The sequence below is a fragment of the Miniopterus natalensis genome, chromosome 20 (assembly GCF_054644295.1).
Source record: "Miniopterus natalensis isolate mMinNat1 chromosome 20, mMinNat1.hap1, whole genome shotgun sequence".
In the NCBI taxonomy this organism is placed as follows: Eukaryota; Metazoa; Chordata; class Mammalia; order Chiroptera; family Miniopteridae; genus Miniopterus; species Miniopterus natalensis.
In genome coordinates this window covers 5297806-5321280 of record NC_142100.1, presented here as the reverse complement: position 1 = coordinate 5321280, position 23475 = coordinate 5297806, and positions in this window count along the sequence as shown.

Here is a 23475-nt window from a genome sequence, read left to right as displayed (position 1 = left end):
AGAAGAGATTGGCACAAAATATTCAAAATGATGACAAGCAAGGACTTACAACCAAGATTATTACTCTACCCAGCAAGGCTATCATTTGGAATCAAAGGAGAGGTAACCAGCTTCCCAGACAAGTAAAAGCAAAAGGAGTTCATTACAACCAAATCAGTATTAAAAGAAATGTTAAACTGATGAACAGAATAGATTCAATGACATGGAAGCATGGATCAGATTGATGAATGTCAGAGGGATGGAGGCGGGCGGGTGGGTGGAGGGGAAGAGATTAACCAAAGAATTTATACACATATATGCACAACCGAGGGACAGGGACAATGGTGTGGAGAGGGGCTGGAGAGGAGGATGGGATGGGGTGGAATGGGTCATTGGGAAGAAAAAGGGACGTCTGTAATATTTTAAACAAAAATAAACAAAACCAAAAAAAAAACAGAAAGAAAAAGAAATGTTAAAGGGACTTCTTTAAAAAGAAGGAAAAAATAAGATAAAAATATGAATAATAAAGTGGCAATAACTACATATCCATTAATAATTAATAATTACTTTAAATGTAAATGGATTAAATCCTCCAATCAAAAGATAGGGTGGCTGAATGGATAAAGAATACAAGACCCACACATATGCTGCCAAAACAAGACCCGTATCCGGGCGAAAGACACACATAGACTGAAAATAAAGAGATGAAAAATAATATTTCATGCAAATGGAAATAAAAAATAAAAATGCTTGGGTAGCAAAGTAGACTTTAAAACAGATAAAATAGGCTTTAAAACAAAGGCAAAGGCGATAGACTTTCAAGCAAAGGTAAAATAGTCTTTAAAACAAGAGATAGAGAAGGACCCAGCAATTCTACTTCTGGGTATTTATTTGAAGAAACCCAAAACACTTATTTGAAAAGACATAAGCATCCTTACATTCAATGCTGCATTAAGTACAATATCAAGGATATGAAAACAACCTAAGTGTCCATCAACTGACAAATGGATAAGAGATACTTATATACAACACCTATATACAGCCGTAAAATAAGAATGCAATCTTGGCATTTTTGACAACATGGATGAACCTAGAGGATATTATGCTAAGTGAAATTAGTCAGAGAAAGACAAATAGCATGATTTCATGTTTATGTAAAATCTAAATAAATAAATAAATAAACACAGAACATTTTTATGGTTCCCAGATTGGAAGGGGGTATTGTGGGAAGGATGGAAAGGGGCCAGGGATAAACAGGTACAAATTGCCAGTTACATAAACAGGCAAGGGGATATAAAGTGCAGCTTTTGGAATATAATACAGTCTATAATATTGTAATTACTGTGTATGGTGTCACATGGATACTAGACTTATTGGGGTGACCACCTCATAAGTTATATAAATGTCTAATCACTATGTTATACACTTGAAACTAATATAGTATTGTATGTCAATTGTAATGAAAATATTAAAATATAAATAAATAAAATATATAACATATAATGTATATATATAACATATATATGTACGTGTGTGTGTGTGTGTGTGTGTATAAAAGAAATTTTCACCCACTCCTTTCTCTCCCTCTGGCCTAGCACACTATAGACACTTGGATGCTAGGTTCCTTTCCCTCCTCCCCCAGCGTTTCTTTGGATCTTTCTCATTGCAGATGGCAGCACTGTCGTCTTCATAGTTAGCCTAAATGGAAATGTTACTTTCCCGTCTTCATTTCCCAATTGAATGACTAAGTGATGAATGAATGGATGAAAATACTCCCCATGTTAATCTATCTCTGAATTCCACGGCACACTAAATTCTCTGGATCTCTCAGTGTCCTGTCTCATGATCACCTGTCCCAGGGCTTTTGTCTTGTCTAGTGAGCTGTAAGTTCTGGGAAGGCAGGGATCCGGTCTCTCTTGGGTTCTCAGCACTAATTGTGGGGCTTTAACTACATGTTCAGCAACACAAATTTAATGTCTGAGCAACAAAAGCCTTTGCTGTTCTTCATCCCATCACTGCCTTGGTTTAAGGCCTCATCATCTGTGCTATTGGGTGGGCCTCCCATTTATTTATCACTATTTAGATGATTCATTCATTCAACAAATATCTGTTGAGCATCTTTCTGTGCTGGGCCATGTTCTGGGCACTAGGGAAACATGAAGAAACTTTCCCCTGTGAGAAAGCTTAGAGTCTAGTTGAGGGGAGCAAAACCAAGAAAGATACAGGTGGTCAGGAAAGGCCTTCCTGGGTCATTAGCATTCGAGCAGGGACCTGAATGAGGGGAAAATGTACCATCCAGACACCTGCTAGGAAAGCTCCCCACAAGGAGGGAACAGCAGGGACAAAGGCCCTAAGACCGGTGCTAGACAGGCTTCTAAACAGCAAGGAGAGCAGCAAGGCTGGGGTGCAGAGGCTGGGATACCAGGGAGTGATAATATAATATATAGTGGACGATATGGGGAGGAGAGGTCCAGAAGGACACTGGAGTTATTCTGAATTATATCTGAGTAATTTGAAAAGGGACCTTAACTTACTATCCCCAAACACAGTTCTAATCACATTTCCCTTATATTAACTTTTTATTTGCTTGCTATTTTCTATAAAATTAATTCCAAATGCCATTGCCTGACATTTAAATTACTCTGAGATGTAGACTTTTACGCCCTCTCCCTTGCTTTCTCATCTTCTCACTTTCTTTTCAAGCTAGACCGGTAGGTACCCAGGCCTGTGGCTGCTGAACTCGTGCATAATATTCCCGCTGTCAGGAATACCTTTTTATGCCCTTTCCTAACTGTTCCCATTTGTTAGGATTCTTCATGACAAGTGACATTTGCGTGGAAGTTAAGCCCCCACAGGATGGTTTTGATGACTATATCTGGTTAATGGTGATGTTGGATACTGTTTCCTTAGCATCTACTATGGGTCAGACACTGTGGGCACTTCTCACTTAATACTTGCAAACATTCCCTGGAGTGGAGTTATTAAAGGCCCTGCTGTCGTCTTTCAGAGATCACAAAGGCTTAATACATACGGGCCAGAGGCTGCACTGCCAGTAACCAAAGCGGCAGAAACAGGCCCAGGCCCTCAGATGCCCCTGCCCTTTCACACATTTATATTGGTGGTAGTTGTTTACGAATGTCTCCTCCGCTCCCCTGTAAGCTCCTTCTCTGTGTGGACCATACTTAATTTGTCTTGTTATCTTCAGAATTTATCAGAGTACTTGCTTAGTGGTTACCGGCCAATATAATTGAAACTTTCAGAATGAAGGGGAAAGATCTCAGAGTCTTTTTCCATGAAAAGCTTTCATTTGCTCATTTCATATTTATTTACTCACTTCTGTCTCTATTTGTTCCACAAAATTATATGAACCCAGAATGTAAAGTTGGGTGATTATACAAAGGAAAAGGAAAAGATAAATACAATGAGCACTTATCCCAAGAAGCTTAAAATCCAATTAAGGAGAAGAAAGATGGGAATTAACATTTACTAAACACACATGAAGTGCCAGGTACTGTGCTATTTTCTTGTTTAATTACCCATCAAGGTGGATTATCAATACCAGGAAAATGAATCTCAAATAAGGCAGATATATTTCTTAACAGCACATGGTAAGTAGGTAACAGAGCTGAGATTCCATATATGGCCAACCCCATAACCTCTTTTTTCCCCACTACATCAAACTGAGGCCTAATATTATAATTATACCTACATAATTATAACAAAAGTCACCATGAAGTGCTTGCACAAGGTTCTATGCAATTCCTCTCCCTGTAAGGCAGGCAAAGGCTTTAGGAAAACACATAAATGAAGGGCTTAGGAATGAAGACAATTTTAGTGTTGAGCGTAGATGCAGACAGAAGGCTGAGGCAGTTTTTATTCTGTGAAGGGGAGAAATGAGCTCCATACCTGGGAGCACATGGTTTTGACAGTAATTGTGGAGGGCACACAGAGAGAAGTCTTTCAGTAAATGTTAACAGAGAGGAAGGATGGAAGAAAGGAGAGAGGGAGAGAGGGAGAAAGGGAGGGAGGGAGGGAGGGAGGGAGGGAGGGAGGGAGGGAGGGAGGGAGGGAGGGAGGGAGGGAGACAGCCCATGCTGCTTAATTCTGATTAACAATGTCTGTCTACCCAACGTGTTTTTGTTCCCACCATTCATTGCATTTGTTTCACCCAGTCTCTGTACAGGGGCATATTTAGGGACACAAACGTTTGAGTAGATTCACCTATGTTCAAATATCAGCTCCAGCTCTTATCTAGCTTGGCGAAGAAACTAAACATCTCGATTCCCATGTCCCCCTCTGCAGAATGGAGATCATAATAGTCCTACTAGAAGGTGTCCAAACAGCGTTGACCTTAAATCCTACACCTCGTCTGCAGGGCTGCAGCTCCATGCCTTTCCTTTGCTGTCCCGCTTTGTTGAATTCCATTCATGCTGCCACCTTGGGTCCCTAGAGTCAAAAGATCTTTTTATGGCCTCTTCTTATCGTAGGGGCTAGAGCTGCAGCCTCCAACCAATGCCCCTACCCTAGTTCAGAGTTCACATTCCATTCTTTTGAGGGGACATCAATCGCAGACAAGCCCAGTGCCCTCATCCAACTAAACACCTGGAGCGCCGTGCCATTCCCACTCACCCTTGCAGGCCCGCAGCACAACGCCCAGAAGCCTGGCACAGCTGCCGCTCAGCAGAAGGCACAGGTAGGCACATTTTCTCCCTTCTGCAGGCCTCTCGCAGTTGTTGAGATGCATTCAACACAAGAACAGCATGTTTAACATGGGGGGAGGCAAAGCAGTAGAAGGCTCAGCCTTGACTCCTGAGGGAAGCACTTAGCTCCTTATAATAACCCGAAGGCCCTTACAAAGCGGTAATGTTGCCGAGGGGAGGGTACTGTCCCCACGGTGTTCACCCGAGCAGGTACAAGGGCACTTTCAGGTGCAGCCTGAACAGGATGGAGTTGTTGCTGTGGTGGTTGCAGGAATTAAACAAGGCATAGTCAGGGGCTGAGTCTTGAACTGGGACCATGGAATTACTGCTAAGTGCACTTTCCCCCCACTGTTCCACAACTATCTACCTCATAGGCAGAGTCGATCTAACAGGCTTTCTGGAAGAGGCAGAATTACTTGGGATTTTGAAAAAGATGTTGGTTCATGGAGAGAAAGGGCAGGTGGTTTGGAGAGTGAATAGGAAATGTGCTCGGCTCAGTAAGCCAACTAGCTGCTTTAAAATGAGACTGTGCTGCAAGCAGCCAAATGGCTGGCAGAATCAGCCCCCCAAGTTCCCTCCCCACTGGAAAGGCACCTTCTCCTTCTGGGCGCCGTTTCCTCCCTTCCCATCGCCCCTCCGAGGCTGCCCCCCTCAGACAGGACCAGGAGCCTATGCAGACTTGCTAAGGGAGGTTCAGACTGTGGGCTTGGGTCTCCCGGGGACAGGAACCATTCCCTTGATGTCACAAACAGGATTATTCACTCGAAAAAACAGCAGCTTGTCATCTTGTCAAGCTGCCACAATCACAGGAAAAATTCTCTCTCTCTGATAGAGACAAATGAAACAGGGGCTGGAGAGACGGGGCTGTGTGAAGGGAATGAGGTGAGAAACATCTTGGGGAGATAGGATATTAGTCACACACGTTAACCCTACCTTAGGCTAGGAATCCAGAAATGAGAAATGAAGTAGCCAAGATGGAAGGATAACAGAAACACAGTTATCTCCCACGGGGCCCAACAGCAGTAAAACCGGGGCCCAGGGGAGCAATCAGAGCTTCATCCCACCCCCAACTTCTCCACCTACTTCCCCCCCACCTGAGCTTGTCCACACTTCAGCCATTTTTCCTGAAAAGAGTGAGACCAGGCCACAGCAGCAGCGCTGTGCCCAAGGTTGCTCAGAGGACGGAGGGAAAGCAGGCCTCAGCATTTGCGTGGGACTAAAGGACCATGTGGCAGCCTGATTGCTTAGGTGGGATTCTGAGAAGGACACTGCACTCAGCCAACTGGACACCCCAAAAGTGGGCAAAGCCTGCCCCACAAAGGGCCCCTCGGGGAGAAATTAGGTTGGTCCACTGGCTTGTGGCAAATGCATTTCTCTATGGCTGAGAGAGGACAGAAGGGGGCCCGAGAGCCACTGGGAAACTGTCACGCCAGTGAGCACGGGGCTCCGCCTTGCTTCTCGTGGACAGGGCAAGATAGCTTTCCACACATACTTTAGAAGACCTCCTGGGACAAAAAAATGTGATAATGGAAAAGAGACATCCCCAAAACAGCGTGAAGGGTCAGGGGTGGGGGCAGAAATGGCATTTGGTGAGTTCTCTCCTTAAACGTCGCCAAAGGCGCCAGGCTCAACTGGTGGCTCGTAGGGTGAGAATTACAGGCTCCCTGCCCCCAAGGCAGGTTGCAGCTCATCCCGGCTGCTCTAATACTACTTGAAAGCAATGCCTGGGCTATTACTGTAATAGAGACGCCCATTAGAGCTATTTCCTTCTTGAGAGATGCTTTTGTGATAGGGAAATGCAGAGGAACCATCCTCCTCACTCCGTGCAGTCTAGCACTTGCTTGGAAAAGCTGGGCTTCAGTCAGATGAGCTGTGAAGGGAGATGCGACAGGGTGGCAGGGCTGGGAGGAGAGAAGAATCACCCTCGCCATACTGAGTGACAATGTCATGGACTCCTATCCGGCGACCTGCCAGCTCCCACAGCTCCTGGAAGCTGAATTCTGAGCCAAACAGAAGGCTGTTTTCCCCTAAGAGTTGACATCCACATTCTGTGTCTCCTGGTTTGCATGACACCCAAGACCTTCTTAGGCCAACCCCAAACACACATTTCTAATGTGACCTCTCCTCCTCCCTGTTCCTGAGGCCACACCAAGTTCCTGCCATGCACCCGCTACCGTCAGCTCTCACATTAAAGCATTACTAAATTCTAGCCAGTGAAGTAGATAGTATTTCCACTTCCCATATAAAGAACCTACGGCTAAGCTTGCTAATGCCCATAAGTAACTAGCAGTGGAGCTGGGGATCCAGCTCTGGTCCCTTTGACTCCAAAGCTATGCCCTTCACAGTATATTTCCTACTGTCTTCACTCCGCTAGGCTGGGCGCACCTGAGGGGCAGACATGACCAGCTCAGTCAGCAGGTACAAGCAGACTCTGAACTTAGCTGGGGTTGCAAAGTGCTGGCTCCAGCTGTGGTGGGATCTCGGGAAAGTTACTTAACCTCAAACTAAGCTTCAGTTTTCCCATCTGTAAAATGTTGGGTCTTTTTTGTTTTGGTTTTCCTTTTTACTGAATTTATTGGGGTGACCCTGGTTAACAAAATAGTACAGGTTTCGGGTGCACAGTTCTACCACACGTCGTCTGTACACTGTAGTGTGTGTTCACCACCCGAAGTCCAGCCTCTTGCCATCACCATTTATCCCTCCTTTTCTGTAGTCCACCTCTTCCTACCTCCACCCAGCAAATGCACAATATTCTGTCAAACATTAAATAGAATTCTGTATCTTAATTATTGCAAAATAAATAGGCACTGTCAAAAATGTGAGTTCCAGCCCTTGGTTTTATCTTTGCGCTCTCAACCCTTAGAATAATACCTGGTGCTGGGTGAGAACTCTGAACTTTCGCGAAATGAATCCATTTTTAAAAAGTTAATTAGGCCTCCTGTAAAGTGAAAATAGCTGGCAGAGAGCTGGGTGAGAATGGGAAGCGGAAGGAGCCTGCGAGCCTTAAATGTAGTAAATAGACTTGACCATGTTATTGTGACCTCTACTCTTAAGGTACAGATTTTCCAAATACTTGACTTTTGTGGAAAATCCCAGGACTTGAACCTCTCTCTCCTTTGACCTCGTGCTCATGCTCCTTTCCACACCTCCAATCTCTCCCTTCTCTCTCCCCTCCTCCCCTCCTCCCCCCCGTCTCTCATGTGCATACACACACTCACACACACACACACACACACTCACGTGTGCGCTCAGTCCACGGGAACCACGTCTGTGCATCAGCTGGACATGTCCTGATGCAAAGCTAGCAGCACCTACCTGGGTCTCAGCAGCCTCGTGGAGACTCTCAGTTGCACCAACAACATCCATCAGGACTGCTCCTGATTGGCAGTAACAACCTCACAGACAGCGGGTAAAACAAAGATGTCATCTTCTCATCACACATGAAGTCCGAGAAGAGAAAGTCACTGGTGTCCAGGGACTCAGAGAGGCCAGTGGGGTCCAGACCCCACCTCCCAGCTTTCTACACTCAGCAAGTGGGCTTTGTGTTCTGGGGACAGTCAAGGCAAGAAAGGGGGCAAAGAGTAATGCCAGTGGTAACTGAGCCTTTTATTGGTTATGTAAAAGCTTTCTTGGAAACTAGCTTTCACTTACATCCCATTGCCTGGAACTAGGTCACATGGCCATAAACAGCTGCAGAGAAGGCTGGGAACTCAGGGAACATAGTCAATCCTTGGGTAGCATCAGCTGCCCCAAACAAGGGGTCCTGTTAGTAAAAATGGGGGGAATGGACATTATAGGCCATCAACTGTGCCTTCCACATGCCACAATTTCCCTTTCTTTCATTTTATCTTTGACTTAGAGTAGGCTGATCTCTGAAACAGGCTAACTGCCACAGAAATATGTTATCACCTGCCCCCCTTCACTTCCGAACACTTCGCAAATTATCGGCAGGAAGGAAAAAAAGTGTAACTCAGGCCAGATATACAAATCCTGCCGAGGGCGCCGGATGCTGCGAGCCCAGCCTGCACTGCTTATTGAAGGCGTAAGAGGTGAGCAGGCCGTGAGCATGAGGCTGCATCACTAAGCGCCATCAGCTGCGAGTGTCAGCAGATCCTTTCAGGGGATCAGAAGAAAGGGGCAGCGTAGCCCAAGCCCAAGCTGAACTTTTCACCCTTCCCTGTGGGGAGGAACAGAGCTCAGTGTGTCTGAAGAACATGATAGGAAGTGTCAAGACGAAGCCGAAATTATACTGAGCCAGGGCTCAAAGTCGGGAAGAAAACCAGTGGTTCTCTTTCTCCTCCCTGGGTCTCCAGAACTATACCTGCATGTCAGGGAGAAGCCACCAGGGGGGCTGCAGGGCCCAACAGTGCAGACATGTCTTTAGAACAGGTGTCACACCTGCCAGCTCAAGTGTGGGATAAAATTCCTCCTCTGAGAAAGACCAGATCCCTACTCCTTAGCATCAGCAACAATGCATCTTGCTGTCATGTTTTTAATGGTGTATCCAGAGATATTTAATGTTGAGATTGCTTGGTTCCCCTGCCATTCATAGGTAAGAGCTACCCATCTAAGAGATTCTTATGACTGGTCCAAGATTCCACCCACCACACTTCAACAGAGTAGTTAACAAGGAGCTCCACCACAGGCCCAGGGGAGCAGGTGACCCAGTGCCAACAGCCGGCTCTTCGTTCACCCAGCTCATGTCTTCCCACCATCCGCACTGTGAAATGCACTAACACAGGACTAAAACTCTTCCAGGAGCTAGGGACACAAACGACATGTCTGTTCCTCTTTTCTCTGACTCCACGCTCCACCCCCTGACCCCCTACACACAGGAACACCCCCCCCCCACTACACACACACACACACCACTATCAGCTCATCAAGGGAAGCTGAGGGTGGAGATGGTTCTTCAAGATTCAGAAATTCACTGACTCTGCTCTAAATAAAAAGAAAACACAGTCCCCACTATCACCACTTTTGGCTCTTTGGGGGTGGTGCCTCTTTTAGCAGCTGACAATAAAAAATAGAGAGAGAGAGAAAAGAATTAAGATTTGACATCTTTTCCAATTCATTTTACCTTTGCCAAAACCACAGAAACGCAATCAGGGCGTTGTGAGTAATCAGTACTTTAGGAGGAAGGTGGCACAGGTAAGAGTGGTTCAAGTTTAGCATCTAATAATAGCTCAATTAAGACAGAGATCCCATCTGTATCTCCTCAAAGGGTTTTGCAGAACCCAAAGACTACCGATTTCCTTTTCTTATAGCTTGTATACACCGGCCCCTCCTCCACCCACCTCACACACCCCCTCAGAGAACTGTTGCTGTTCTTTGGGGTGACAGCCTCTGCTTCTTGATTTGGCACCCCATGAGCCACTTCTCTGACAGAGAGCAGGCCAGCATCTGAGCACAAATGTGGGGAGATCTGGGTGCAAACTGGCCCTGTTTCCTGACTCAGCATGAACCTCAACAGAACCAGTAACTTGTCCAGCTACAAAGGTGGGAAATTGCATTCGCTGACCCTCATGCCTCCCCTAAATTAGTTGAGAATTGATGCAAAGTACCTAGGCAGCTCTTGGAGGAAGGCTCCCCTCCAGGGCTGGTCACTGTAATTTCTATCATGTAACTGCAGGAAAAATTGTCGTGTTTTCACTCCTTTTGGTTGTTACTAGTCCAACGTGAAAGCAGAAGGAAAGGAGAGAGAGAAAGAGAGGGGGTGGGCATTCGTGTGTTAGGTATGTCAGTGTGTTGGGGGATGGCAGCAGGGACCCAGAATGGGTGGTCAGGATAGACCATTAAGGCCAAGAGGAAGCCAGCCAGCAGCCAGCATTACAATAGTGTAAAAGGATCTGTTGCCTGGCAACTTTGGTTCCAAATATGCCCCTGTCTCCCCAAGCCATCAATAGACTAGAAACAGAAACAATCCTTGGAGTTTCCCAACTTTGTCTTCATCAAGGCCAGGACAAAGGCCAGTGTCCGGAGTTTCTGCTTCATATTAAAACTTAGTCCTTTGGAGCCTGAGGCATCTGCCAGGAGCCCCGGTCCCAGGAGAGACAGAGAGTGAATGCAGGGGGGTAGTGAAGGTCACCTAACCAGAGAGAGAGAGAGAGACTTCTTTGTTCCTCTGGAGTTATGACCAGAAGCTTTTTCAAAATAACCAATCAGCTTCCCAAGCTTTGGAAGGCTTTTGATGGGTCCATCCCCTCACCAATGATCCCTTTCCCAGGTTAGACTGACAGGCCTCAAGGGTCAAGCACCTCCTCCTGCACCATTTTGACGTCTATTGGCATGTGCTTACCTCTCCCTGCCCCCACCCCCAATCTGCTACCAGAGGGTAGGGCAGGCAGTGGCCCCCGGGATATTTCCTGTCCTCTTCAAGGGCATTAAGTCCCCTGGAGTGTGTGAATGAGTCTGAGCCCATTAGGCTCAACAATGCCTGATTCCTTGTGCTTCCTCCCCTAATATCTAGCTGCCCCACTATAACAAATTCAAGGGTGAAAAGTGAGTGGAGCCTGAAAAATGGAGACTTAAGAATTGAACCCATTCATTGTCTCTCAATCTACACCAATAGCTTCTGGTCATTTAGTGTCATCTCTGATTTTAGTGTTGTTCTTAAGGCCATATTAGGGCTGCTGACAATCTCTGATGAATAAATAATGAACACAAATGAAAATGGACATTAATAAAAAAGCCAAGAGAAACAATGGACAAACTGAGACTACCCAACCAATCACCAGTGCCCATAGTTATCTCCGAAGGGCACTGAAATGAGCACAGAAGAAGAGGAATAATGCGTATAATTTTAAAAATCCAGAAGTCTTTGGATATTCATTAAGAAAACTCAGTGTGTGGATATAGAAACCCTAATGAGATACCACTTTGGATATGATCTAACTTACAAAATGTTGCTCTTACTCCCAAGCATATGATTTAGCTTGGCAGAGTAAAGGACTGGGTTCGAAGACTCAAGACTTTGTCCTAGATAGCTGATCCCTCGCCTGACTTCTCTATGTCAGATAACATAGCTACACAATTAGGTAAATTTAAAACTTCTTCAAGAATCCCTTTTAGATTTCTAAAATGAGGGTGATGCTAAAAATCAAAGGCATTCTTGATCACAGTCAGAAGGCCAGGAAATCCCATCTGAAAAGATTCACACTAATCAGATCCAGTACAACCAAATCGCAAATGATTGAAAAGGCTAACTCAACTCCAAGGGCATTAATTTGCCCTCCTGTTTCCAAGAAAAAGGGAAAGTGTGGGCCACAGCTTAGCTTGTAACAAAAGTAATGATTTGTTATGCAGTAACTTAAATGTAGGACCATGTCAGCATAGACATTAATTGTCCTTAGAAAAAAATACTTAGGATAAATACAAATGAGGAAAGAATCCTTGAAGACGTAATGTTAAGCCAATAATGTCGCTCTTAGTAGGAAATACTGCAAAGAACACCATCCTCAAACTCGTCAATGTGGAGAAGCTCTCCAAAAGGAATTTTCGAAAGAACCAAGAGGCCAAGTCATTAGTCGTATTGAGACATGCCGTAGGAGAGGAAAGCTTTTTAGCAGGATAAGAGCCGTAGCAGTAAATAATCGAATCAAAGCACAGGGCCAGTTGGCACATCTGCACTTTTCTAACCACACACACCATATTTCATCATGACATAAGATATTGTCACAAAGTACAGGAAGTCATGAGCTGTAATGAAACAATACATCATTTTACAACTCCAAGCCATGCACTCCAAATGCCATGGGTTTCAAAAGAGTTCCCAATTCTATACCATTCAATACACACACACACACACACACACACACACACAACTATCAACTTCTTCAGCTTTCTACTATAGTAAACAGGACCTAACAAATGGTAAAATGCACATGCATTACACTTACCTAACTATGTGGTATCGGGTAAGGAGCATTCAGTTCAGTCAGAGACTGGAGTCAAGCGCTCACTTTACAATTCGCTAGCAAGTGATTGCACGTACATCATGGTTGTGGAGTAAATTAAAGAACATTGACTTTAGAACCCACGTCTAGAGTTTAAATCTTATATCAACCAGCTAATCACCTGTGTCTTTGTTTAAGTTAAACTCAATTTCTTCATCTGAAAAATGAGTAGAGAGGAAGAAAGTTATATCTTTGCCCCATTTCTCCTCAAGATGTTGTGAGATTAAATGAGAAGATGCACATGAAAGCTCTTGATAAATCTTTTAAAAACTATACTAGTATTTGCTAATTTATTTAATTTCTACAAACCTGAGTCTTCTTTATAACTTGGGGATTAAAGAAAACCCCTCTCCTGCCTCCTCACAGGGTTTCGCAGGACTAGGCAAGCTAACATATATGGATGTGTTTGGAAAATTATAAAGCACTTCATAAATGATTGTCATTATATGAGCTTAACCTTAAAATTCCCAACATCATTCTACCAAGACTAGCTGGGTCCTCTCAAAGTGAAATGTCCTTCATTCCTTATTTCGGTGGCCTTGTACCAAAGAGCCTGTCTGACACATTAGCAATCCAGCAAATATTGCCATCCTTGAGTATTCTATCCTTCCTCTTTCAATTTAAATAATTGTTTGCATAGATCTGCATAAGTTATACATCAACTGTTATTTTACCTAGGCATTTGAATTGAAAACATTCAAGCTCTTATTAACACTTATTCTGTTTCTTCTGCCTGCATACCAAAAAAATAAAACGTTCTTCTCTTTTAGGGAAATGTATATAGCATAGTTTATTTATTTATTTTTCAAAGTTAAAACAAAAACAATACTGTGTGGTTATGGTTTCCCATTTTGCAAGACTGTGGAATGGGAAACCATACTCCAAAAACTGCCTCTACTACCTAGGGCCGCTTGATTAGTTAAACCAGTCTGAGCTTTCTTTCCAATTTCCAATATTAGAATAGCCTGATAGTTTTGGAGGGGGAAACTGTAAAAATGCTTTTGCTTATTATGAAAACAAATTAAATAATACTGAAAAGTATACCCAAAAAGTCATCCAAAATAAAATAAAATAATGCTATTTATATTTTGGCAAATATGTAAATAAAAATCTATAACCTGCCTTTCCATGGGTGTGGTGGTCACATTTCTGTCCAATATAAATCCCTGATTATTTTAAATGCAATATAAATCCCTGATTATTTTAAATGGCTCCAATTTTCCATCACATGCGTGTATCATATTTAACCACTTAATTTAAATTACTTCTGACTTTTCACTAATATAAAGTGCTTTGCAAGTTACTTAAAATTTTAAAGATATGTTTACTATAGGAGGCAGCCATTCTGCTCCTTGGTATTTACCCAAGAGAAATGAAAAAGACTTATATGCAGATGTTCCACCTTTATACATAATATCCCGAACTGTAAGCAACCCAGTAGTCCAGCAAAGGTGGCTGAGTAAACCAATTGTGATACAGCAATATAATGAAATACAAAGGAACTGACACAATAACATGAGTGGATCTCAAAGTAATTATGCTTAGCCCCCCTCCAAAAAAAATTCTACACAAAGAAGAATGCATACTGTATCATTTCGTGTATATAAAATTCTGGAAAATGCAATCTACAATAAGAGAAAGCAGATTAGTAGTTGCCTGGGGGTGAGCGGGGAGGAAGGGCTAGAAGGGAGGGATTAACAAGGGGTAGGAGAAACATTTGGGGATGGATATGTTCACTATATTGACTGTGGTGATTATATACAGACATCAAAACTTGTCAAAAAGCACAGTTTAAATATGTGTAATTTATTGTGTGTCTATTATACCTCAATAAAGCCCTTTTTAAAATGTGGAGAAAATGTTATGTGGAATGTTCTATGCACGCACCTCTGTGAATTGGTGGGATTCCCTCTGTAGAGTGCTTTTGCTTTGGGCACCGACTATTAAATACTTCTTAATGAATCCCCCTGTTACTCATCGGACCTGACTATGGCTTTCTTTCCCCTGGATTCATCTTTGTAAAGCATGTTTCTGATCAAAACTTTTCATTCACTCCTCATTTTTATTTAGTAGATTCTCCATATAAATTGCTAGTCTTGTCATCCAAAAACCACTATTTAGCCCCAATCTTCCTTCAGGCTTTTCCTCTCACTGCCCACCTTCGTGGAGCCCATGCACCACGTGTGAACGGGGGCATGAGCTGGGAATGGGCCTGAAGCAAGACACTTCGTGGGTAAGACTCAATGTCTTCATCTGTAAGATGGAATAGTAAATATAAACTACTAAAAATTTTTACAAAAATAAAATATTTTCAAAGAATTTTAAACTGTCAGTTAACACTGTCTTACCCTGTTCAGCTATTCACGCTCTCTCATTCCAGCACCTTCACAACCGCCTTCCCCATCTTTCCATGTCCCAAGTCTCCACCTTCACAGCCATTTCCCCCGAAGAGACTTCCTCTGAGTTCCCGTGACGGGTTAGGTGAACTCATCTACGACACGTAACAATAAGCCTGTGTGCTTGTCACAGAAGTACCCACCTTTTCTAACTCTGGAGCTATTTGTAGAGATGACCCAAAAACTGAAGATAAAAACCTGATCTCCAAAGGGACATGCCCAGGGTCTGGGACCAGGCCCTGAAGTGACCACCTATGTGTCCAGGTGATGGAACTGAACCTGGGATCTCCTGAGTGGCCCCGGTACGCCTACCTCATCCACTCAGCTGGGGCTGGGGCTTTTGCTTCTATTAAATTCAAAACAATTTTATCACAGCATCTTGTCTAGTTTTCTACCTATTGAGCTGTCAGCTCTTTGAGGGAGATACTGCATGTCTGTGTCCCCACAGCAGCCAGCACTGTGCTGGGCACACAGTGGTCATTAAATAAAGTGCCTCAGGAATCTCAGGAGGAAATGCTGGCTCTTTATTGCTCTTAATTTGCTGGTCCTTCAATATGTTGAAAATAATATTGTGGTTCAAGGATCCGAGTGAGGGAAGGGGAAGTATGTTGCTAGGCCTGTTCTCTGAAACATGGCTAATCAGAGTTTTTTAAGGGGATCAACTAGGAAAAAGACAATGAGTTGTATTTATTTCATGTTGCACGACAAGCTCAGGGCAGAAAGGTGTCAGACTGGGCTGCAGGTTAGAGAGTCAGATTCAGTGAAAGACCAGGTTTACACAAGACTGAAAGATGGCAATCGGTTTAATATGCCTTTTGTAATAAAAATATATGTAAATATTTTGAACATTCAAAGGTTACAAATGCATTAACTAGAAAGAAGAAAGGAAATAAAAATGTGTTCTGTGATGATAATTGAGAATATTCATAAATATTTATAGCAACAAACTCTATGCAACCAAACTCCAGTGTTAGAGGATCAGCCAAATGAATTTTGATACAGACACATGCTGCGGCCCGGTACAGACATGAAATGTGGTATGTGGATGGTTTATAAAAAGGAAGCTTCCCAGATACATAAAAAATTACCCAAAAGACTATAAATAGTGAATGATACCAATACCTATATCTATATATAATTTACAAATATAGAAAATGACTAGAAGTCCATTGACCAACATTTGAACAGTGATGATTGCTTGGAGTTGAGATTATATTATGAGCTACTTTTAGTCTTTTTGTTTATCTCCACTTTCTTTTTTTCTTTTTTCTTTTTTTAATATATCTTTATTGATTTCATAGAGAGGGAAGGAAAGGGATAGAGAGATAGAAACATTAGTGATGAGAGAGTCATTGATCAGCTGCCTCCTGCACGCTCCCAACTGGGGATGGAGCCCGCAACCCGGGCATATACCCTGACCGGGAATCGAACCCGGATCGCCTGGATCCTGGGTTGAAGCTCAACCGCTGAGCCACACCCGGCTAGGCTGTTTATCTCCACTTTCTAAATTTTCTCCATCAAATATAAACTATTTGATAAAGAGAGTAACTAGGAACAGATATACATATAAATCAGTAAATCCAGGGGTAAGATGTCCAGGGGCACAAAGAAACCAATGCCATGGACCTGGGTAATGCAAAATATCAACACGGTAATAAAAATCTGCGTATGTTTAAAACTTGGGTCATTTTGCATTGAAGAAGCATGAAAACATATTTTGGTCTAACCTCTTACCTTCTACAGCACCACTCGGGGTGTTTTGTAAGATAATGGGACAAGAGGAGGAAGGGTGGACATAAGAAAGAAAATGAAAAAAGGGAGCGATGATGTAAGAGAGGGAAGAGGGGGAATGGCTGCTGGAGTTTCTCCATGTGCCACAGTAAATGTTGGCAGGAAACTAAAGCAAGCCCATGAGCACTGTGCAGAAATGAAGATTCGATCACCCCAGGAAAAAAGTCCTACCAGGCCCGGGGACTGTGTGGGGCCAAGCTCATGCCATGGGGTCACTGATCGCTGCCTCCTGCACGCCCCCTGCTGGGCATCGAGCCCGCAACCCAGGCACATGCCCTGACCGGGAATCAAACTGCGATCTCCTGGATCCCAGGTCGATGCTCCGATCGCTGATGTTTCTCTCTCTCTCTCCCTCTCCCTCTCCCTTCCTCTCTCTGAAATCAATAAAGATATATATATCTTAAAAATAAAAATAAAAAATAAAAACTGTGGCAGAGGACAGAAATATAAATGACTGGCCAGAACACCAGTACAGGATCAGACAAAACTTCATGGGGTCAGAAAGGATGCCGTGAATTCACCTGAAATGTCCTGGGGAGGGTTTAAAGATGCGGCGCTTCCTGTGGATCCAAAAGAATGAAGACTCTTTCCAAGGGTCTCAGAGGGGTTAAGGCGAATATTTATATAATTTCAGTTTGGGAAGGGATATTGAGGCAAATGATTTCTTCAATAACTCACATATATTATGGTTGTTTATTAAATGTTTCCAGTTAATGTTGATTAAACATGCCCTTTGTCTACTGTCCTCGTAAAGTTGTCACTCTGAATATAACACGAGAGTCCAGATGTGGCCTGCCCGGCATGGAATAACTGAAGACCCTCCACCCCCCTGGTAGATTATGTCAATATTGCCTAAAGTTGCTTTCCTTTTTTAATTTTTTGATACCTTTATATTGTTGTCTTAAATTGCACTTACTGTAAGTAGATTTTTTCTAGCATGTGCCTTAGCTGAACCATACCTCTCTTATTCTGTATCTTTTAAAATATTCTGTTTAAACCCTAAACTGTGACTCTGTGTTTGTCCCTGTTAACTTCAGCACGGTTACATTCACTTGGATTGTGCTTTGGGCACCCGGCGTAGTATCCCACCCCCAGCTAGGTGTCCCCCGGCCTGGTGGCAGGCCCTCTGTGCCGTCACGTGTATCTGTCCTCCGTCGCTCCTTCTGCACACGCTTTTCCAGGACAGGGCTAAGGACAGAGCTGAGGCCCCGCAGACTCTCGCCAAACACCATCCACGGAACATGCAGGTACAGGGGCAAACCGCACCCTACAGAAAGGCAGCCGGCCCGCACCCCAAGGGCAGAGGCGGCGGGAGAAGGGAGGAAACGGGCTTGCGTGTCAGCTAAGCCCTGTCGGCAGAGGCCGGAGTGAGGCTGGGGAGCCCGAGGCGGGGACGCGCTGGCGGGCTCAGGGTAGGACTACATGGGCACCTTGCCTGGGGACCGAGGCAGGGCCTGTAGGACGCTGCCACCGTGCAGAAGAGGGGCCGGGAGCTGGCCACAGCGACGGGCAGACACTGGGAAGGGAGGAGCACGGGAGGGTGGCCTGGGCGGTGGAAGGAGCGAGAGGAGCAGCCCAGGCCGAAGCTGCTGTATCTGCATCAGGGGAGCAACGAAATGTGTGCAGCAACCGTCACAAAATAGAAAGAAAACGTAAGCTTGGTGCAGAGTGACCTAGAGGTGTCACAGAATTTGCACCCGGGGGTATGACCTGGAGCTCGGGAGGAAGATGGTGCCTGGGCACCTACTTCGGGGTCATCTCTGATAACATGTTCTAAAAAGGGGAAAGCGTAACACATGAGGGAAAAAGGGAGAAAAAGGACTTCGAGGGACTTCTGAACCTGAGGTGGAGACGGGAGGAGGAGCCAGAGGAAGGGAGGCCGCAGGATGCTCAGCGAGCGAGGCAGGACCTGACTTGAGCACATCCTGCCTGGCACCCGGGGTGAGATTCCCAAGGAGCGCCTGGTGGGGCGTCTGTGTACCCAAGTTCATTTCAGGGTTTGGACACTTTATGCGGACATGTTCGTCCCGAGGCATTTTATCACTCATCCATGGAAGTTTTAGGGTCCTTGAAAAAGACACTGGAGTCTGGAAAATGTCGCGTCCACAAGCTGCAGCTGCTCGCACCTCCCCAGAGCGAGGCCGGAGCTGGAGCCCACCCGTGCAGGGTGGACGCTGCTCCTCCTTGGAGAGACGGTCCCTGCAGGCAAGGCGAGCCAGGCCAACGCCAGGCTGTGACGTGCCCTCTCATCCATGTGCCTCTTCTCCGCCTGCCTGCAGCTGCCAACTGACCTGGGCAGTGAGAGGGTGGCAGGCGGCGTCCTTGCTTTCCACTCAGCTCACCGTTTTGGCCTTTTACTCATAATCTGCCCCCTGACTCAATACTAGCATAATGCTCATTAATCAAGCTCTGGCCACCAATTAATGGCCAGCTGTGTGGATGTCCTACATTTAATAGCTTCCGAATCAGTCAGGCAAAAGGTTAGGCAAACGATTTTGGCAGGAGGGGTGGGGAACCCTGTAATTCTGAGAGCCTGGAGGCATCTACCCATGCAGTGAGACGCCTGGTCTCCTTCGCGAATGATCGGGAAAGGAGGCCAGGAAGGGGCCCTGGCCAATCCTCCCTCTCTACCTCCCTTCCAGCAGCTCCCCCACCACAGATGGACTGGAGACAACACTCCCTTCCATCCTTCTGGCCTGGGGTTACCCACCCCCCATCACTACCCAGGCAGCCAGCCAAAGAAGAAAGCCCTGATTTATTGCTCTTGGCACTGTCCAGGCTGGGCATTTCTGTAAACCCAAGACCGTGGCTGACTAATAAAACATACACTCCGATTCGCCCCTCAATAAATGTCTCTCAACCTTTAATCCTGTTTGTTGCCGTCTTTAAGGGGGCATTGATTCGGCGGGCAATGAGGGCTTCTGCTCTCATCTATCTCCTCCGATCGATGTTCTGTCACCCTCTCTCCACCCAGCCCGACAGAGGCGAGGTCTCAGAGAGGTGCGAGGGCATCGCTCCAGATTTATTTCGCTGCTTATGAAAGTTTTCAAAACTGCCACTGGAATCCTGCTCCGAGACAGTTTTTCTGAGCCTCACTATTCTAGGTGACCTCCTTGAATTTGGAGCATGGAACCCAGGTCCAAGAGTAATCCCGGGGACACTAAGGAGTCCTTGGTACAACTAGTTCAAAATGCAAATTATAAATGTATTCTCTTTGTCATCTTCCCATCCTTTCTTCTACTTTTCCCACCTTAGTTAATAATACCAAAATCCACCCAGTCACCCAAGAGTCAACCCTATGCTATCTCCGTTCCTCCCTCTCCTTCCTGCATGTCCAGTTAACAAGTCTTCTCATTGCTGCTTCATGAATCCACCCCTGGTCTTCATCCCACGGCCGTCTCAGCGTAGATTCTAGAAGCCCGAGCTCATCAACTGATCACCATGATTCCAGCTCCTCCCCATACATGCCTTGCTGGAACTGCTGTGAGGACACTCTTCTAACAGGAATCTGACCACTGAGCTCACCTGATTATAAAACGATGGGTAACTTACCCAGGGTCGCATAGCTGGTAAGTGTCTGAGCAAAGATGAGAACCCAGTGGAGCCATCTGTAACCCACTGTCCAGCCACCTGACACACTCCCTCCTCCCTTTGGATATGAATGGTGTGAGGGCAGGGGTCACATTTGTGTCCAGCCCATTAGTGAATGTTCAGTAACTATTTGTTCCCTGAATATACCACAAGCTCCACCCAGAGATCATGTGAAGTGTGACTGAGGTCCGTCTTCAGAGATTTTTGGGAGGCATTTCTTTGGGAGCCAGCATCAGAAAACTAAACAGTGACTGAGGTTCTTAAAAGGTGATCTATAAACTTTAACAGGGTCAGAATCGGCTCTTCATTGTTGAGACAGAAATAAGCTTATGGGTTCCATTCTTTGCCTGAGACTGCTGTTTTTCTAAGTCTCTCAGCTCGGACAACAGTGAGCAGGGAATAAGTGCACACCCGCACTGCACGGCCTGGGCAAACAAGGCCACGCTCACAGCGAGTTGAGGAAAGGATATACGGACAGCCCCAGGGCAAACTGACTGCTCTCCCAGGCACAGAGGGATGTGGGTGTTGCCTCAGAAGGGGCATCATGCCCATCCATCCCTGCTCACCCGCTGACCTGGTCGGAGAGTCACTTTCCCACCCACCTGGCCTCTCCTCAGTGTCTTTAGTGGTAAAGATAGGCAGCTATACCTGTGGTGTGCCAGGGTAAAGGCCAGGCTGCCCTGGTCCTGTGATGAATTAGCAACAATGCATCCAATTTCTGGGAAGACTTTCATAGAATTTTTCCAACAGCCTTACATTAACGCACCTGCTGAGGGAAGTCCTGCCGAGGAAGCCAGCAACCCAGCACTGCCTTCCTCGCATCCCTCCCCCGCACCTGCGCGGGGCCCATCGCTTTCCTCTCCCTTCCAAGCCACAGCCAGGAGAAAGCAGAGGTTGTCAAGAGGCGGCTTAGACTATGGCCCGAGGTTTATAGTGTTAACATCTCCTTCAACAGTTGGCAAAGAAAGACACTAACAAAAAGAAGGGGCCAACCCAAGCACCTGAGAAATAAAAACAGAAGTTTGTGGTGCTGTTTTGTTGTCTTTCTGACATTGAAAATCCAGTTGAGGTGCCAATTAACTCATTTTGTTAGCTCCCTTTCCAGCAGTCGCGTCCTTGTGCCTTAGCCCAGAAGGAAACCCCCTCCCCTCGTGCTGAGCTCTACCTGCCGCCCCAAGTGGCCCACAGCTGGAGGCAGTAAGCAGAGTCAGACTCTAACTGGGGTTCATGTGTGGCTTTCAGGAGACAACTCATTCCCCCGCCTTGCCACAGGCCTCTTCAGAGTCCCTCTGGGTAGAAAGGTGACATCTCCTGATGGCTGAGCAAGTCTGGGAACCCTTCCATCCCAGGCACCCATGCGGGACAGCAGGCAGATGCTGGCCCTTAGCGAGAGTCACAGACAGGTCTGGAGACTGAGGCTCTGACAAGGGGAGGGTGAGACAGAGCAAAGCACTTGTCTGAAGGGCAATGTGTTGCCTCGCTCGTCCCTCTTGGACCACTTGGTTCACTTGGTTGGGGAACCAGCTGCCTGTGGAGAGGCCCCGGTGCGGAGGAGCTGAAGACTCCCACAGCCGTGAGTTTGGACTTGGACCCTCAGGCCTGCTCAGGCTCACACACACTGCACTGTGGCTGGCATGGGAATTGCCAGGACTCAGCCAGAAACGCCCAGAGAAGCCTCTCAGATTCCTGATCCTCAGAAACTGCGATAATAAGTGTTTGTTACTTTAGTCTACTAAGCTTGGGGTAATTTATCACGCAGCAATAACAGACTAAAACATTTGGCTACGTGTGTTTCGCCCAAATAGGAGGCAGAAGCTAAGTGTTCTCTCCCTAACCACCTGGGAGACCAGAGCCCGAGCTCAGGAAGCAACTGCAGAGCCTGTTCCCAGCCTGGGGCCGCAGCTTCAGGAGGAGCAGAGAGGCCAGAAGGGGCGCCCGGGCAGCCTGCCGCGCTCTAGTCGCCACGCTGGGTGCTTGCCTACGGGTGAGTGCTTTTAATCCAACAACTTCCATGCGACTGACAAGAAGGCTGAGGTTTGGGAAAAGGTAACTGGTTGAGCCTGTGTCACGAACATCCATCCACAGAGGTCACCAGACTCCCATCCCTGAGCTCACACCAGAAGCACCACGCACAACTTGGCCAACAAAAGTCACCCTCTTTCTTGTAAAATATTATGATCTCTGTCATCTATAAGATAGCCAGGCTTCTGGAGAGCATGGAGAAAGCCCTAGAGCAGCAGCAACTTGGCTCCAGAATTTGGTTACAAAGCAGAAATCCAGATTTTATTTGATTTTTGTCTCTCTAAGCATCAAATCAGGCAGCAGCTTGTGACACTGTGTGTGGCCCAGCTGAAGAAATTCTCAACATTGCTTCAAGGATCTAACACAACTCATCCCAAACCATCAGGAGGAAACTCCCATTAGGGAGGGAGAGGGGAAGGGTGTGCTAATGAGCTGGAGTGTGAGGACAGGCATGACAGAGCAGAAGCCTGAACTCGGCATGTGAGGCGAATGCAGTAACGGCCCAGCTTACCGTTGTTACCACGCAGTAAATTTCATGTAATTCCTAAAGGCCAACCCAGTTTTTTCTTTCTTTCTTTCTTTTTTTTTAACTCCTTTTACATTTTCAGAATTATATTTTAATTAGCATAACATTTAAATTAGCGAATGGAATCTTAATTAGTGGAAGAAATAGACTTTTGTTGGAGTGGTAACTAAAACAAATAAATCCACTTCTTTCAAGAGCAGTTTGCTTATGGCGCGTTTAATAGCCTAGTGTGCCATAAACAATTTCAGGGAGAGATAAGTAATTAAATTAGAAGACATACTGGCCAGCTCCCAGTTTCAGGACCTGTTTTTCTCTTCCTCTCTCAAAAGGGCCCCCTCCCCTTTCTCCCACTCCAAGAATGAACACAAGAGTCCCGGGAGTCCCACTAGACTTCACCGGGTGCTGTTCATGATTACAATCTCTTGGTAATTGGCAAGATAAAAATATTGCTTCAGCTCCCCCTGCTCCTGTTTTCCCTCTGAGATGTCCTTTTTAATTCACTGGGTCATGCAAAG